The 15204-nt window shown below is 49.8% G+C and overlaps 1 protein-coding gene across 3 annotated transcripts in view; it reads left to right on the top strand.

The window, feature by feature from the left end:
* The first annotated feature begins 4544 nt into the window (after window positions 1–4544).
* The window catches only part of Nlrc5 (NLR family CARD domain containing 5), an 82650-nt gene continuing 71990 nt past the window's right edge, over window positions 4545–15204 (top strand). For 2 of the 3 annotated variants that reach the window (XM_087206162.1, XM_013071622.3), the window contains exon 1: window positions 4545–4628. The gene's annotated coding sequence lies outside the window, so the exon portion shown is untranslated. Of the gene's footprint in view, window positions 4629–12382; window positions 13436–15204 lie in introns of those variants that run through there. The other variant, XM_087206157.1, reaches the window with a different exon arrangement.

Raw genomic sequence — 15204 nt, 5'->3', positions numbered from 1 at the left:
AGGTGGAAGGCTGTGACCAGGCTTGGATCCCAGGGCACAACCCAGACACAGCAGTATCATCAGGGGGCACCTATGGGACCCTCAATCCCAGCTGGTTTCCTGATGCTCCACTCCCCCCAAGACCCAAAGTCTTGATTGGCTGGGCCTCAGGAGGGAGGGCACCTTGAGCAATGGCAGTTTCTACAATCAGCTAGCACTTGTAAACACACCCTCTTACCTCCTTCCAGTGGCCAGTGGAGGAGAGGACCCTTGGCCGCATCCTGAAGACTGTGCAGGAGTTTGCCAGTGACCACATAACGAAGAATGCTAGAGACAGAGGAGACAGCAGTTTGGGTCCAGGAACATTACCCATTCACTTATTCACTCCTCAGGGCACTGACTCATTAATGCACTTCACTCATCAGTCAAACATCTCAGATAATTTTGTATTCTCTCCAGTGTCCCAGATGCAGGTGGTCAGAAGGGAGCATCTCTTAGACTCCACCTCTGCTCTCCCCCAAAACACTGAATTCCTTCCACCCTCTGCCCCACCACTGTTAATGGTCTCCTCTCCTTGTCTGAGCAGCTTCTTGCAGGAGCCGGAATCAAGGATGTGACTCATTGTCTGCCCCAGGGGGTTCCAGCACTGGTCAGGAAGTGAGGCTGACAAAGAGGAGGGCAGGGAAAGTGAGGGACTCCAGAGGTCTGGCTTCTGGTAGGAGAAGAGGAGGATGCAGCCTCAGGAAGGCAAATCAGTGTGGCTTTCTTGCAGGAGAGAAGCATCCCACGAGCATATTCCCAGCCCACTTTATTGCACTCCAGCCTTCCTCTCCTCCCCAGCCCAGGCTACAGCATCTCAGTCTTGGGAGCACCAGGCTCTTTCTCCAGGTGTGTGGAGAAAATCCCTCCCACCACCTTAGCCAAGTGGGGTGAAGAAAAGTATAGTGCTATGGGCTGAATGGGGTTTGCACCCCCCCCCCAAAAAAAAAACTTATGTTGAAGTTTGACTCCCATTGTGGGAGTGCCTTTGAGGTGCCTTTGAGGGATGATTAGATCATTAAGAGAAATTAATGACTTTCTGCAGGGACTGGGTTAATTCTCACCAGAGTGAGTTCCCAACCTCTCGAGACGGGGTTATTACTGTGAGAGCGGGTTGTTATAAAACAAGGCTGCCCTGTGTGCTTTGCTCCTTTCATGTGCTCACCCCTCGGCTTTCTGGCATGAATTGAAGCCGCATGAGTCCCTCTCCAGCACCGTGCTCTTGACCTTCCCAGACTCCAGAAACTTTCCTTTATAAATTTCCCAGTCTCAGGTGTCCTATTATAGCAGCAGGAAACAGACTAAGACACATAACAAGATGCTGGCATGTGCAAAATCCATGGGGTAGAGGGAGTCATGATAGATTCAAGAAATCAAGGATGCTGGCAGAGAAAAGAGAAAAGAAAGGAAAAGTGGAGAGGTGAGGCCAACCCAACAGGCAGGGCCCACACCAGTGAGGGGCAAAGGGGGCCTGGCCTTTACTGTATCAGCTGGGAGGCAAGGTCCGAGGTGACACTTGGTAGTGGGATAGTCCTTCAGGTTTAAAAGATTGCCAGGGAGGGCATCATCCTCTGAGCCAGGTTCCTTCCAAAGCCTCCATGCCCACTGCAAGGGCCTCTTAGGCCTGTTTCTCTTCTTCCCTCTGAGCCCAGAGCAAGGATCTGATTCAAGAGGCCAACCAGGAACATCGTGGGGGTGGGCAGGTGGCTCATAAAGGGTCCCTGGCAGAAAGAGATCACCAATCCCAGACCAGTCTGGGAATCCCAGGCCTTGCAATATTAGCTTTCAAGGTGGTGACATTGTTAGAAGCCACCCTGCACCCGAAAGCACTCTCTTGAGGAGGTAGAGAGGCCCAAGACCCTTCCTTGATATCATAAGGACAATAGCAGGAGAACTTGGCAGCCCTAGCAGCTCCTTCCTTGAACAGAAACTTTCACCATCATTAGGGGCACACAGAGAGGTCATTGAGAGTGTCACCCTTACAAACCCCCCAGGGCCCTGGGGTTCATCCCTGCTCCAGAGAGGAAGGGTGGTGCCTCCCCCAGCTCCCTTCACTATCCTTAGAGAGTGTCTCCCAGGTCTGAGCTGGGATGGCACTTATGTGTCACTATACCGCGCCAAGGGAGCAAGAAGCAGAAGGTGCTGGGGAGTCCCAGAGGGCAGAGGTTGTCAGAGCAGGACCAACCTGCAAGACCCCTGTGCCACATCCTGTTCCTGTCATGCAAGCCCAGAAGCTCTGGCCTAGGCCCTCCTCAAAAGACCAGGAAGTCCTCCTGATCCAGGGGAGGTGCTGGCCTGACCCAGTTAGAGTCTGATCCCGGGAGAAGCCTGTACTGCTGTTTGCCCCAGGGAACAAATGAGGGATTCCCAAGGATGCACCCTGTGGCACATATCCTACCACCTGGGCTTCTGGGCCTGGCAGGACAAGGGCCTGGGAACTCGGACCAGGCCTCAAGGAGGAGGGGAGCACTGTCCCTGGGAGCCACTGTGCCACCAAGTAAGCCTGGGATGCATCCCAATGGCAAAGGCATTAATTTGGTAACATGAGCATTTTGTGCTGGCCACTGTCACCCTGTTTGTTTTTGAACATGTTACTAATGTTTAAGAAAGACCAGATAAGTTCCAGCAGGCCATGGGCCTTTCAGGTTTGACATATAAACCCTTCCTCCTCCCTCAGGGTATGTGATCTGCCTTCCTTGCTGTCCCTAAGGAACTTAATAAACTACACTCTGTGCAGTCCTGAATCTTCCGCCTCTTCCTGCAGTCTCATGGCTCCTGGGGTCAGTTCTCATACACAGGGACCAGCCTTTGTGAAACTGATGGCCATTTAATTTACACCATGGAAATGTGTGCACCTTTGGCCAAACAAACAAGGAGCTAAGGTGGATTCTCAGGTCACACACTGGGCTGAGCACTGGAGAGTTTGGGAAAGTCATTCCTCCAGAACACTTCTTGGCATACCTCGTATCATTAGGGTAGAGAGGGCACCAGGATCAAGACCCAGCTCTGCTCCTTACTGCTGTGTGACCTTCAGCAACTCACCTGACCTATCTGAACCTCAGTTCTTCATCCATCTAATAGTAGAGTAACCTTTGTCCTGCCTTCCTCATGGGTATGGTCAGTATTTAAGGCATCTAAGAATGTTCTGCAATTGTCTCTCTGGTTTGTGGCTATTGGCCATGTGTCTCTCTACCCACCCTGTCTGTGCAGGAAGCAGGAGAGCTTCCCTGGGACCCTTTTCTGGGCCAGTCAGACCCTAGGTGCTCAGGAAACATGAGCTGAACCCTGACACTGCAACATAACTGAGCCTTCCCATGCGTACTGCTGACAGCCCACATTCTCATCCATTCCACACCGTGTCCCACAGTGGCCAGGGTCAGCTGGGATTACCCCACCTGACAGATGGGGAAATGGAGGCCAGAAAGCATTTGCCTGCGGCTACGCAGCTGGGACCGGTGGAACCGGAGTCACTACAAGCAATCAGTTGCAAAGTCTACGCCCACCCCACTCCTCTATAGCTAGGTGGGTCCTGGGAGCCAGGAGGGCTGAGCCTCACAGGGATGTAGGACCTGCAAAAGGGTTCAAAAAAGTAAGGGTGGCTTCTGGGCTTCAGGCACAGACTGCATGAGCCTCAACTGTAGGTTGCCACATTCTCATGACTGCTCTGGGTCTTGCAGATGGCACAACTGAGGCTCAGGACTATCGAGCCATTTGACCAGAGCGAAGATGAACGAGGGACGTCTGACGCCGTGGTGTCCCAGAGGTGGATGGCATCCAGAGATTGGGGACAGCCTTCCTAGCAGGCAGAGGTGTCAGTTCCCTGCAGCAGGAGGGAGCACCCTCCCTGGCCAAGCGCAAAAGGCTGGGGAGGTGGTGGGCAAACGCTGAGCAGTAGTTGGGCTGTCCCTGACTCTAGCCTTCCTTTCTGCCCTCTCCCGTCCCCTCCCTCCATATCCCTCCCCCTGCCCTCTTCTTTCCTCCTCTTCCCTTCTGCTCTGGGACTCCTCGGGTTCGTGGGCACGTGCAGAGAGAGAGCTGGGGTCTGTTTTACAGTTACTCTGAGGATTAGAGGAGATGTAGGTGTGGACAGTGTTTATCCCAGGTCAGCAGGACCAGGACTCAACTGAGCCTTAGTATTGCTATTCCCTCCTCCCTGCCTCCTGACCTGCAGCCACCCTCAGGACCCCGGCCACCAAGTCCCTCTTTGTGTAGCAGCGTCTCCTCACTTCCCTCCAGTCCTTGTCTCTGAAGAGGCTCTAAAGAGGTGCGAATGGCGTCTCAGCGGGCTGGGCTTCCTGCCACTCAGCCCCCTGCCGAGCAGGTGAGCCGGTCTGCGCCCTTCTACCTCAGTTTCTGTCCACAGAGGCTGGGGTCCCTCCTTTCCCGGGGTTGTCCCCGCTACCGCTACGGGATGGTCGCGTCCTGACGGGGCGGTTGCTGTGCGCCCTCTGGCTCCGCGCGGGCAGCGGGTGTGCCGGCCCCGCCTGCATCTGGGCTGGCACCTCAAGTCCACGTGATTTCTCGGCAGTGGCGGCGGGTTCCATGCACAAGCCCGACAGCTCTGGCGACTACTTTCAGTTTCGTGCAGAAGAGAAGCCGGCAAGCAGTGTGTGAGTACCGGCTGCGGACCGGGCTGGACGTGGGGCGGCGGGGGGGCTCAGGGTTCAAATTCTGCTCGTGGAAGGGAGGAAGGGAGTAAGGGACGCCAGAGGTACTATGGCCAGGTGGATGGGGCTGGTGGATGGCTGGGTGGATGGACAGATGGACACATGGTGGGGGTGCAGTGGCCTGGGAGTGTGCAGCCTGGTACCCTGCAGTTTGGAAAATCAGTTGTGAGTCACAGACATGGTAGGTCGGGGTCGCCAGGCTTGGGGGGTAGGCGAGAAAAGATATGAGGGGGCGCTCCCTGACACCCACCTGTCACCTGTCGCCCTCTCTTGCTTTTTTTTTTTTAACTTTTCATTGCTTTATAAAGAATCACAGAAGTCACACTTATTATGCACAATTCAGACTTTTTAGCCTAAAAAACTTTTTATTATGGAAAATTCCAAACATGAACCAAGTAGAAGGAATAGAATCAGGCTGAGCCTTATGAACTCACTGGTTTGGAGTAATGAAGGCGCTGTATCCATCATGCAGCTTCAATAGTGACCAACCCCAGGCTGTGTATTTTCCCTTAGTGTAAAACAAATGGCAGATAGCAGAATATCTCAGCGGAAATATTCCAGAATGAATTAAGAGATAAGGAGCCCTTTACAAACAGCCACCGTACCATTAGCACACCCTAAAATATTTTTTTTTTTAGTATTGAGGATTGAACCTAGGGCCTTCACACTGATCTATAGCCAAAACGCTTTTAGTGAATTATTAATTATTATTCTTTTATTGAGACAGAGCCTAACAAAGTTGTCCTGGCTGGGCTCAGACTTAGAACCCTCCTGCCTCAGCTTCCCAAAGTACTGGGATTATAGGCATGTATCACCCTGCCCAGCTCTAAACAATTCTTTAATGTCAGGTCTCCATTATTTCTAAGGAATATTATAACTCATAAATCACAGGAGCAAACATGGGTGTCATGTTATTACTTGTGGTTTGCATTTCCATTTGATTTCCAGCTTTTTTTTTGAGTGTGAGGGGTGGCTACTAGAATCTAGGGCTTGCAGAAGGTGGGGCAAGCCCTGACAGTACCTTGGATTTTGATCTTTCTGAACTGCTTTCCTTCTATCAAAGAGAGAAATGAACCCAAGAAAATACTAGGCTTGGGAGCTCAGTAGCAAAGCTCTTGCCTAGCATGTGGCAGGCCCTGGACTGAATCCCCAGGATGGCAAAAAATGAATTAATACATAAAGCACTGGGCTTGATCTCCCAGCAGGGAGCAGAGCGGGAGGGAAAGCTGATGACCTGGTCCTCTGAACAGACTCTCCATTAGATACTCTTCTCAGGCAGGAAGCCCAGATTTGCCTCAGATCTGCTCATCTGCCCTGACTCTAGAAACAGCTGGTTGGCTACCACCCTGCCTGGGCTAGACCAGGGCTGCCTCAGCACCTGGCGTTTGTCAGGTGTCATCTCTGGGAACCTTGGTTTCTCAGCTGTAAAATGGGCATGATAGAGTGTTTCATGGGTTGAATGAAATGAGGTATGTCCAGTGCTTGGTCAGCTTTAACGTAGTGCACAAGAGTGAGGAGCCCTGGGTCTTTGACAGCAGAAGGGTTAGGGAGGGTCACAGTGTGCTTAGCCTCCCCTAGTCTCACTGCACTCCAATACACAATCCCTTTCCGCGCTGAGGAGAATGTAGCAAAACTTCCTATTACGTGTGCTCCCATCTGTTATGGGGTGAGCTGTGTCCCCTGAAAAGACTTGTTGATCTCCCAACCTCCGGTGTGATCTCATTTAGAAGATCTTAGAATCTTAGGAAGATCTCAGAATGTGATCTTATTTGGAAGTATGATGGGTTGTTTCAGATATAACCAGTTATAAGAAAGTTATACTGGAGTTGGATGGGCTTCGATCCAGTGTAACTCAAGAGAGGAATTCAGGATGCACATAACTGGGAGGAGGGCAGCCATGCGACAGAGGCAGAGATTGGACTGATGCATCCACAAGCCAACAAATGCCAGTAGAGCCTTCGGAAGGAGCCTGGCCCTGCCCACGCCTAGATTTCCTACCTCAGATCTTCGAGAGAACACATTGCTGCTGTTTCAGTCTGCTTGCTTTGTGGTACCTGTTACCACACTTAATAAATGACCCCAATGTCTGTCCTCTGCCTGCCACAGAGAATTGGACTAAGGATTAAGCAAATGCATACAAGTGTATATACTATCAAAATTTGGGGGCCCAGGGATATTGCTCAGTGGTAGAGCACTTGCTTAGCTTGTGCAAGGCCTTGGGTTCTTTTTATCCCCAGCACTGCAGAATAAATAAATAGCCCACAACTTTTGTAGGTTTCTCGGGATATAAGTTACTGTCTTTTTTTTTTTTTTCAGTTTTTTGGCCAGATCTACTTTTTCAAGAATTGGTTGGTAGTCTAAAGTTTATTTATTTAGCTAAAACTAAGTCTGCAGCAGAAACACTCACATGATTTGAAAGCAAAAAGAGAAAAACTGATCATTTCAGCTGTTGATACAGGCTGTCTAGAGAAGGGAAGCCTTTTGCCCCTTTGATTGTCGCAGACTCTGGAGAATCTTTGGCTGCAGCTAACACCACACTGATGTGATGAAGCCAGCCACACTAGTTATGTGTGTGCTTTGTCACCCATAAAATAAACAAGATTGCATCACCCCCATGCTGCCTGGGGTTTCCTGAGTCCTTGGAAGCTGTAAGATTGGGGTGACCCTGAGTCTGCTCTCCAGGGAAGCCCACAGGGCTCCCAAGCTCTCTATAGCTCTGGAGGAGGACAGGAAGGTGAGCTTAGTTCTCCTGCCCACCTCTGGCCCCAGCCCTCTCTTCTCTGTGTCATCCTCTCCCAGGCATGAGAGGCAACCTTGACCAGGGTGTGAAATTAGTGGGTTTCTAGGGGCTGGAGGCTGCGAGGTCCGAGGACATGAGAGTCGACTCACTCATCCTGCCTGCTTCGATCCTGCCCACCATGGGCCACCCCTCCAGAAAAGTTGTCAGCAGCTCTGCTGGCTGGGACACTGGTGACATTTGACAAGGTGAACTCTCAGGGCCCTGCACAAATATTAGGTTCACCCTTGGAGGCGGTCTAGTACTAGTTAGATTTATCTCCAGTGTTTCTCTACCTGTGTCTATTCATATTTTTAATGCAGTAATGCATAAATACAAAAATGGGACCTCATTTTTAAAACTAAAGAATATGAAAATTATACATAAAAGAAAAATTAAAACCTATGATATCATTCAAAAATTTTAAGCCAGATGTGGTGGCATACACCTATAATCCCAGCACGGTCAGAGGCTGAGGCAGGAAGGAGGATGGCAAGTTTGAGTCCAGCCTGGGTAACTTAGCCATTTCGTGAGACCTTTTCTCCAAATCAAAAATAAAAAAGGTGGGCCGGGGATTTAGTTCAGTGGTTCCAGCACCGGCCTCACAAGTGCAAGGTCCTGAGTTCGATCCCCAGTACCAAAAAAATAAAAATTAAAAAAAAATAAAATTAAATTAAAAAGTCCTCTAGTTTCTTTTCCCTAAGCTGTTCATGTCCTTTGCCCACTTTTCTATTGGGTTGTTGACCCTTTTCCTATTGAGCTGTAAAAGCTCTTTCTATATTAAGGAAATTAGCTCTCAGTCTATCATAGTTATATTATCATTCTAAATGGTGGCATGGCTGCCCATAGGATGACTGAACATATCTATTCCACTTAGATATTTAGATTGGGTCTCATTTTCTCCTATTACATGTGGGATATTTCCCATTTTTTACATAAAATATAAGATCCAAAAATTTTTTTTCCAGTCCCAGGGATTGAACCCAAGCCTTACACATTCTAGACAAGCACTCTGCCACTGAGCTTAATTACCCAGGCTGGCCTCAAATATTTGACCCTCCTGCCTCAGCCTTTTGAGTAGTTAGGATTCCAGGTGTCTGCCACTGTGGCTAAATGCCACAATGCCACAAAAGCAAAATATGACATTTTAATTTTTCTAGTAGCTCTTAGCAAAATTCTTGTTAGAGAAGGAAATGAAGGGGGTGACTGGGCCTCGTGTCCAAGGTGGTTGGCAGGGACCAGGACATTGGGGTGGGGGTGGGGAAAGATTGTTTTGCACTTGGGGCAGGGGGTTTAGTTCAGTGATTCTGCTGCCTGCCTCGCAAGCACAAGGTCCTGAGTTTGATCCCTGGTACCAAATAAAGATTGTTTTGCACGGAGTACTACCTGGGGTGAGGGGATTAGATTTGCTCCTAAAAGGAAAGCAAGAAGCTAGGCCACACAGGGTGGGGATGAGGGAAGGACATTTTTAGCCTGAAGATGCCCCCTGCTCCAGGTGAAGTGGTACCAACAACCCAGACACAGGCACTGGCTTCATGCCTGCAATCATAAATCTGTCCAGCCCATATCTGAGCCCTGCTCAGGCACGGGGCTGAGCTGGCAACAGCAGAGTGCCTGCCAGGTGGAACTGATGTGCCTGTAGAAGCAGACAATAAACCAGCAAAGGGAGATGTGCAGCACAGATTTGCAGCAGGCCCCGCAGTCTGTGGCCTTAGTGTTTGGGACAGAGGCCTGGTACGCCCCTTGCCTAAGGGCCCTTTGGGACATTTGACAGAGGCTGGAGGAGAGCAGGGCCTCCATCATGACTGCATCATGACTGCATCATGACTGCAGGAACCAGGCAGAGGGAAGGGCACAAAAAAGGAGCAGGAATAGGAGGAGGAGGAGGAAGGGGAGAAGGGGAGAAGGAGAAGAAGTTGCTGAAAGTCTGCTTTTGTGCTCACAAATGCTCCCTGTGGGTAAATGGTTTATAGGTAATTTACTCAAGTGCTGGCCCAGAAGTGGGAGCCATGGACCAGAGGAAACCCTGTTATTGCACCCTGTGCCAGTACTTCCAGCCCTTTGGGGGCTGTAGCCCTCTGTGAGTTGTGGTGCTGCAGGTGGCTTTGTGTCCCAGCTCAGCAAAGGCTGAGCTGCCCTGCTGACAGCCAGTGTTGTGTGAACATCCTCACAGCTGGATTCTGCACACACCCTGGACTGTTCCCTCAGCCAGGTCCTCGAGGTGGACATCTCAAGGCATGTGGGGACCTGTATTTTTGTTAAGTGTTTGAGACCATGTTGCCAAACCTTAGACGACTGTGCCAGTGGATAGAGGTGGCAGGCAGCCAGGCAGCTGCCTGTCCCCCAACACCCATCTCCTGCACGGAGGGAAAGAGCCTGTATGGTGAGAAAACTCCCATATCAGCCTCCATTGTCCTTTCTGGAGGGAGCATTCACCCCTTGGGGCACTGGTCCTCTGAGGCACTCAGATCTCATCACCTAACTTGTTTGAAGAAATCACTGGCTGAGTTATGTACCCAGGTTCTTAGAGGGGTCTGGTGCATTTCTGGGCTTCTGAAACCTCTCATTTAAATGAACAGGTCAATGGTTCCCCAAATGTAGGTTTAGCCACTCTGAATCCAGGTGATCTGAGGAATTATGTCTGGGGCTTGGTTTGAATCAAATCATATAGTGAGAAAGTTGTTCTCTTTTTGGTTCTCTTTAATCCTTCCTGATTTGTCAGATAGAAAGTCTGTGGCAAGCATAGGGCATCTGTGCCGCCTTCTCCCAGTCGTGAAGGGAGGCCAGGCATAGAGCCAGAACCTGGGAGGCCACAACACCATGCCACATATACGTGACATCGATGTGTGTTTGGGTTTCTGGGGCTTTCTCTTGGGGAGTTATCTTCAATTCATGGCAAATCAAACTTTAAAAAATAAAATTAAATGTGTGATGGTTTCCAGAAAAAGCTTGAAAGAAGTGGTGTTCTAATTATCATATGAGACCAAAAAAGTCTTCAAATATGGGTACAATTCGTGGAAATTGCGCACTCATCCCTAAAGGGTAAAATTATGGGGTAGTTTCATGCTATATTTCTGCAACGCTTACAACTTTCCAGATAAATATAGGCTATCTCTGTAAGCAGAAAAATAATAAAGATGTATTGAAACTATAGCTTAGTTTTGAAAGAAGATCATTTGTTGAAAACAGTGTGATGTTTCAGTTAGGCAACAACTATGGAGTCAATATAGGGTGTTTGTTTGTGTTTTGGTGCTGGGGATGGAACTCAGGGCCTGGCTCATGCTAGGCAAGTTATTGCTGAGCTAGACCCTAAAGCAAATAGGTCTTATTTACTTATATATTTGTTTATTTTTATTGTTTAACGGTTTCATAGTAAGAGCACCTAGGCCTTGCACTTAGTAGGCAAATGCTCTTCCTCTGAGCTACATTCCAAGACCTTTATTTTTATTTTGAGACAGAATCTGGCTAAGTTGCCTAGGCTGGTCCTGAACTCATATTCCTCCTGCCTCAGCTTCCTGAGTAGCTGGGATTACAAGCTTTAACATAGGTTTTAAATCAACATTTTGCTTCTTGATTCTCAGAGCCTGTTTCTCCACCTGTACAACCAAGGAGGCATCTGCCTAGTAAGACTGAGCAAGGACCCATTCTACAGTACTGGTAGAATTCTACAGCAAGATGGCCAGCCTGCACTGAGAGCTCTGCATATAAGTAGCTTGCATGGTCTGTGGACTGGGTGTGTTCTTTCCTTGTGCTCTCCATTTTCCATTAATTCATGTCTCCAGCCTTCATGGTGACACTGTGAAGTAGATGTGAAATCATTGTCCCATTAGCAGATGAAGATACTATGGCACAGATAAGTTAAGAGAATTGCCCAAGGTTGCACAGCCTTAAGAGTTAAAATCAGAATTTGAACTCAGTCCTCCTAATCCCAGAAGCTCTTATTGGCTTCACCGATCCCTGTGAGATGTGCTGGGTGAAAAGCATCACCTTGCTTGATATGCACGCAGACAAACCACAACCCAGCAAATCATTTGAGGTGCCACCCAGCGTGGTGGAGCACACCTGCAATCCCAGCATTTACGAAACCGAGACAGGAGGATCACTGTGAGTTTGAGGCCAGCCTGGGCTACACAGTGAGTTTAAGGCCAGTCTGAACTACATAGCAAGACCCTGTTTCAAAACAAAACAGGGCCGGGGATTTAGCTCAGTGGCACCATGCCTGTCTTGATCCCTGATACCAAAAAACAATTACTTGGGGTATTGGGGGGGGGGTGCCCAGCACTGAGGCTCCAAACCCCCAATCCCTGAGGCCTTTTTTCTGGCCCTGTTTTATTTGCCTGGTACTATAGGCCAGGATGGAAGAGTGTTCAGATGATCTACCCTGGAAAACAAAGTTCATCTTCTAACTGGCAGCTCACAGCTTCCCACTCATTGATCTGTCTTGATTCTGCTTTCAAAAAATGCAGAAATGGCTGGGGATTTAGCTCAGCAGCACAGTGCCTCCCTGGTAAGTGTGAGGTCTTGAGTTTGATCCTCTGTACCAAAAAAAGCAGAAATGCAAAACCCTAGCCCACTCAAATAATGAAATAATGCTCTGCTCAGTCTTTACAAAAAGCAGAACACCTTATACCTAAGTCTGGAATTTGCCTTCCAGAACTTACATAAACCTTCCCCTCATAAAAATGGTTCTACAGGGATTGCTAAGTGCCAGGCACTGTCTTAAGTGCTTTACACATATTAACTCATTTAAGCCCCAAGACAGCCCCGTGAGATAGGTGCTGTTTCATAGATGAGAACATAGAGGCCCAGGTTCGTCATCCGCCTGATGCAACACAGCCTGAAAATGGTAGACGAGCCAGCCTCAAACCTGGCTCCAAACTTCGTGCTCTGAATTTCTAATTTAGAAAAACACACCACAGACTGAGGATGTAGCTCAGTGGAAGAGCACTTGCCTAACGTGTACAAGGCCCTGGGTTCAAGGCCTAGTACCAGAAAAGAATGTTTTTATATTTTTAATTAAAAAATACTAATACAGATTTTTGGGAAGAAATATAGTTTTGTTGCTGTGTATTTTAAGACAAGGGATATTGTGCTGTATATATCATTATATAGTATGTCTTGTTGATTTGGTAATGCCTTTGGAGGATGCAGCCACATCCACATAGAATCTGTCCCTTTCATGCCCTTAGTCCCACAGTGTGGTGACACCAACCTTATCCTGGGCATCTGGGCTGTTCAAACACTGCTGCAGGAATTTCCTTAGCCCAGACACATGTGTCTTAGCATTTCGGCTGCCGAGACAAAGCACCAGAGGCTGGACAGTGGATGCTTCATAGGAGTGTATTTCTCTCTCCTGAAGGCTGAAGGCAAGATTGGGGTGCCTGCCTTGTGGGGCCCTGGGGAGGGTCCCCTTCTGCTGATTCCCTATTCCTCACTTGATGGAAAGAGGGCTAAGGAGTGCTCTAGGGTCTTTGATAAGGGCCCCAATCCTATTCACCAGGACTCCACCCTATGACCCAATCACCTCCCAAAGATCCCCACATAAAACCATCACATTGGGAGTTAGGATGACAACGTAAGAATTCAGGGTGATGCAAAGTTTGAGTTTATAACACTGTGTGTTCCTGCCATTTGGCTCTCTACTTGCCTTTCTGCTGAGAAGTTTAGTTGTGAGGTCAAAGAGTGGACATGCTTTGAGATTTACGGGTCAGTGTGCCTCCCAGAGTGAGCAAGCCGGTTTCCAAGCCTTTCTCTTTTATGTCTGGAGCTGTCTGTCCCCTGGTCAACTCTCAGGCCAGCATGGGATTCTGTTGGTTAGGCGGACCCGGCCACGGTTGGAGCTCAACAGGGGATTTCCAAACATCAGTTTTATTTTTGCTTTTGTGTAGGGATGCTGAGACCTGTCTGTGTGAGAGGATCTGGCAGAGCCACGGGTCTGGAACCTGAGGTGCCAAGGAATGGCCTAGAGACTGAGGTGGGAGCTTCCCTTGGAGACACCCTTGGGGTCTCTACCTACACAGGGCTGCCTCAGTGGCTTTTCTGTCCCTGGGGCCTTTGAGGCCGCTCAGAGGACTGGAATCACTAGGCTCTGGTTTACTGGAGAACTAGAGTGCCACCACAAGGGACAAGGAGCCAGTCTCTCCCCACCAGAAGTGGAGAGCTGGTGTCACCCACAGTCCAGCAGGGTGCTTCTCAGACCGGCCAGCACATAAGTCACCCGAGGACCATCCAAAGGGCCTGATGTCTGTATTCCACCCCAGAGACTGTGCTGGATGGGTCTGAATCGTGGTCCATCAGATTTCGAAAAGCCTCCCCATTCAAAAGCACAGACAAGTCTGGGGGCCCCTGATCTGGATGATCCAGGGAGAAGTGTCAGGAGGCCCAAGATCATATCAGACAGGAATCTTCAGTCCTTGGCCCCCACCATCTGCTTCCTAGGGGTGCTGGGCCCAAGAGGCCAGAGAGGAGCAGGAGAGATAAGACCACCCTGGCCACCTGCTTCCCAGAAATGGGGCACCTGCTTCCCAGAAATGGGGCACCTGGCCCTGTAGGAGGGTGCATCTGAAATTCTGGGGGTCCTTTAGTGGGAAGTCAGAGCCTTTGAGTTTCCAGGTGGCTGGGGCAGGGGATAAGAAGCAGATCAAAGACTTGTGATCTGGGCTGGAACCCCGATTTCTGGGTTTCCAATGATGTGAAGAGAGGTCTTGATTTGGAGCAAGGGCCTGCAGGCCCAGACTTGGGACAGAGCTCAGGGGTTCTCTCTGGACACCCCTCCATTCTACCCCCAGATGAGCGCAAGGTGAGGACACATTAACTCCCAGCTGTGGGTCTCTTTAGCTGGTAACCTGAGGGGTCCCTCCTCTGGTGAAAGCCTAGGTTTTCTCATCCATAAAGCCTGTGAGCATGCATTTTAAGTCCTGTGGGGCCTTGTTTTTGCAAGGGACAACAGAGATAATGGTTTTAAAAGAAAGAGTCACACACACACACACACACACACACACACACACACAGGAAATGCGTCTGTGTGTAGGATAAAGGCAGCTCTTGCCCGAGCTTGCAGCCCTTGGGATGGGGAGGAAATGGGCTGACACCCCTTGAAGGTGTACTCTCAGGGAGGAAGGCAGTGCCTCCTAGAAGAGCCCAAGGGCTAGCTCTGCCCATGCTTCTGCTTCACTTGAGCAGCTGCAAGGCCTTCCCCTCAGCATCTCAGTTTCCTCACAGGCAGGGAACCTCCAGCTCCCTCACCCTTTGCTTTGATGCTCAAGCATCCTCTGAAGCCCTGGCATCACCGGCCAGCCTGGAGGGAGGCAGTGGCCCTGGGTTCTCTGGAATCACCCCTGGAAGGGCTTAGCATGGACCATCTTAGACCCAAAGGCCTCTCTGCACTTGAGTGTACCCCAAGGCCATGGGGCTCTCAGCTGGCCACCTGGCCAACATGGAAATAAACTTCAGCAGCACTTTCCTTTCTCATTCCAAGATACTTCTGTCCAAATGTCTGTAGCCATGACCAGGGGTGGCTTTCTTGTCACCCCTATGAACCATGTCCTTTCTCTCCTGAAGTGATCATTGCTGCCACTTCCTTCTCACCACTGTCCTCTGCTTCCTCTCCTCTGTCAGCACTGCAGGGACAGGGCTCCTTAGCCTGACTCTCCCACATAGCCCTGGGAGCAGGGGAGGTGGGTGCAGACCCTTTAACTAGATGAGGAACCCTGAGGCTCTGGGCCACCAAATCCAACCCTGGGG

Source organism: Heterocephalus glaber, unplaced genomic scaffold (genome assembly GCF_053883595.1).
Source record: "Heterocephalus glaber isolate CG9 unplaced genomic scaffold, H.glaber_assembly_v1.0 deba00000071, whole genome shotgun sequence".
In the NCBI taxonomy this organism is placed as follows: Eukaryota; Metazoa; Chordata; class Mammalia; order Rodentia; family Bathyergidae; genus Heterocephalus; species Heterocephalus glaber.
This window is presented reverse-complemented; position numbering and strand designations above follow the sequence as displayed.